Raw genomic sequence first — 3,412 nt, 5'->3', positions numbered from 1 at the left:
TCCCGACACACTGACCCAGTTTAAGCCCTTTAAATTAAAAGTTCGTCCGACTTACTGACTTGTGTCCGTTTAGCGGAGCACGAGTTGAGGTTTCCACTTTCTTCCACTCGACCCCCGGCTCATTAGAAGCCTCAGGACGAAGCGAAGTGCCTCCCGATTTGCGTCGGTCTTTCCCCACAGTTCCCTCGCAGTCTGGACATAACCAAATCGGTCTAATAATTTCGGTTCCTGTTGCGTTCACCCCGTCAGCTCCATTCATGCGGAGCTTGGACATAACAGTAGTTACTAATATGATTAATATATTCTGCGGTACGACTTTCTTTTAAAGGAACTACCCCTATAACACCTTTCGCAAATGTTATTTCACTTTTTAAATAATGCATGTTATACCTAAATAACGTTTATTTGAAACATCCGTCCAAATATCGCACGTCAATATGAATGATGAAGCATATTGTATATCATTAATAAATTTGTTTTTTAAAACTTTATATTTTGCATCTAATAATATGGTTATCGTCTTCCTGTTTAATACTTCATATAATATAAGGGAACGAGTTTTGTCATTAATTGTTTAAAACCTACGTCTTCAACTGTCGATAAAGGACAACTATCTTTGGCTGTCATAAATAAAATCAAATTGGATATATGGCACGCTGTTGTACCTCCATCTATAAAAAGGACAAAACGAGAATCCAGATAATCTGCAGCAGATTTGAGCAGCGTTTGCTATAAATTTTGTCGGCAGTTTGGTAGTAAAAATACAAGATCTGCTATATCAGAATAGATTGACGGTAGAAATCGATCAGGATTTATATTACTACCTATACTTCATATACAATCATTTAAATGTATTTAACTAGAACTTATTACAGATCCTGTTCGGTTTCTGCTAATTTATTAAATTATGTCAGCAAGTTTAATCGGCAAAACATGAGTTTAATGCAGATGGCCATGATATTTTAATAGAATTTACTTTCAATGCAGCAACATATCGTTATTAACGTTTTATGTATTATATAAAAAAATTAAAAACATTGGCATCTTAGTCAACACAAAGCATTAGTTACATTTGTATTAAAATATCGTACTCAAAAACGTAATTGCATTGTTACGTATTTTTTTAAACTTGTTTATGTACATCTATGATGTCATAAATACACATAATGTTTATAATACATAGTGTTACTATTGCATTTACATATTGAGTATGAAATTTTAACATAGATCCCAGCAAACACCAAATATAAATACAATATAACGTAGGAGTAACAAATAATATAACGGTGATACACTGTATGTATACGATAGTTTTATAACTTTACTTTATATATACAATATAATTAGGTTATAAAACTATTACATTATTCTGTTACTTATATGTTATAATAAACAAACAGTACAATAATATAACTGTATTTGTTGCGTGTTATATAACAACTGTTTTGTTAATATCATATTGGTGCTACATAATGTGAATTATGCGGAATTCTAATCTCGAATCGTTGTGCTGTTTCTTGAGCTTGACGCTTACATGTATTAATGCATCTTAATATGTGCCATTACATGCAGGGAATATCAAATGTCGAGCATCGAGCATCGATCATAAGCTTACTATTCGCTAAAAACAGGTCTCTCTCTTCTTTCTCTCTCTCAAAATTGATCAAAAGTGATCAAAATTGACTAAAGCAAGCTTACTGTGCTTGACACTTGATGTTCCCATGTAATGGCACCTTAAGGGTCATGTGCCTACACGCACGCACGCACGCCCGCACGCACGCACGCACGCATGCACGCACACAGGGCTGCGGAAACATTACCCGAGTGCTCCCGTTTATTTTATTGTTCACTCAATGTTACACAAGGACAAGATGATGTACAGGGGCACCCGAGTGAAATATATATATGAATACGTGAACGTATGTATATATGTCCCTTGCAGAAAGTAATCGAAGTGAATAGAATTATATAGCTCGAAGATAAATTGCCTTCATCAGCTTCTTGAATTAATACAGCTCTTCATATATTTCGTATAATCTCAGATATAAAGTATTAATATAGAAAAGGAAAAATTATAGATCGTAATCTAGGTAACCTCAATTAATATTGTCTTAAAATCTTCTTTCCTTTTTATCTCTTATTTCTCTTTACTTTTCTTTTATTTCTACTTTGTTTTTTCTTTATTTTTTTCTGTATTTTGTTTAAATTCTAATCACCAATGTGCCTAAAGATTATCATTATCTCTCGAAAAGGCGTATAAATCAATTGATTAAGTCAAAATTATCTGATGAATATTCAAATAAGATTAATAATAATAAGGATCATAACATTCAGAATTCTTCTTTGATTCCACACATTTCGAACAATTGTGATGCAGAAGTATCAATTGTTCATAATTTACCATTAATAAAATACAATTCTTTCACTGACGAATCCATTACCATCATAGAATCAGATCTTATTAATGACAGAAGTGATGATGATTTAACTTTCTAAGATAATACATTTTCAGTAGATAATCATCTAGTAGTCTGATTTCTCGTACATTGAGACAATTCGTCATTGAGATGAAATAGTAATTAAAAATGATATGAAGCAAACCACTTTGCAAGAAGATTTGCGAATGATTATTTCACAACGATGTGTTCCACAGGCAACAGTTAATCATTTATTACAAATTTTGCAAACATGGTCGAACTAATTTACCTTCCAACTGTAGATCCTTTATAAACACATCACGTAACGCTTTTGAGAATATAGAGTCGATCAGTAGTGAAAAATATAAACATTTCGATCTAGTATCCGGCATAATACGTTTCCTGAAAACCTATTTTAAAATGCCGCTAACGAAAATAAAGATTAACATAAACATTGATGGCCTACCGTTGAGCAGCAGCTCGGGCGGTCAATTTTGGCCGATTCTTCCATCGAAACAAATGATTCACTAATGTATACTGAACCATTCGTAGTAGGTGTCCAAGCCAAACGATGCAAATGAATATTTACACCTTTTCGTCGAAGAAACTAGTATGCTTTTGCAAAAATGGGTTAAAAATTAGATCAAAGTTGCAGAGTCGTTATTAATGCCATATTGTGTGATGCTCTTGCAAAATCGTTTATAACTTATACAAAAGGTCACACAGGATATTTTGCATGCTCTAAATGCATACAAGAAGGAGATTTTGTATGCAATAGAGTGACATATCCGGAAGTTAATTCAATATTACAAACTGGCGAATCTTTTCGTCAACTTAACTGGAACACCACACAGGGACTTCAATATTAGAAAATCTCAATATAGGCATGGTTTCTTAAGTTCTTTTAGACTACTCGTATATTAATATTCCTATTAATATATTAATATTCCTAGTAAATATTTTTTTATTTATAATGTCTTATATTAAATATTTTA

Source organism: Trachymyrmex septentrionalis, unplaced genomic scaffold (genome assembly GCF_001594115.1).
Source record: "Trachymyrmex septentrionalis isolate Tsep2-gDNA-1 unplaced genomic scaffold, Tsep1.0 scaffold194, whole genome shotgun sequence".
In the NCBI taxonomy this organism is placed as follows: Eukaryota; Metazoa; Arthropoda; class Insecta; order Hymenoptera; family Formicidae; genus Trachymyrmex; species Trachymyrmex septentrionalis.
The sequence above is the reverse complement of the archived record's forward strand: the minus strand, read 5'-3'. Positions refer to the sequence as shown.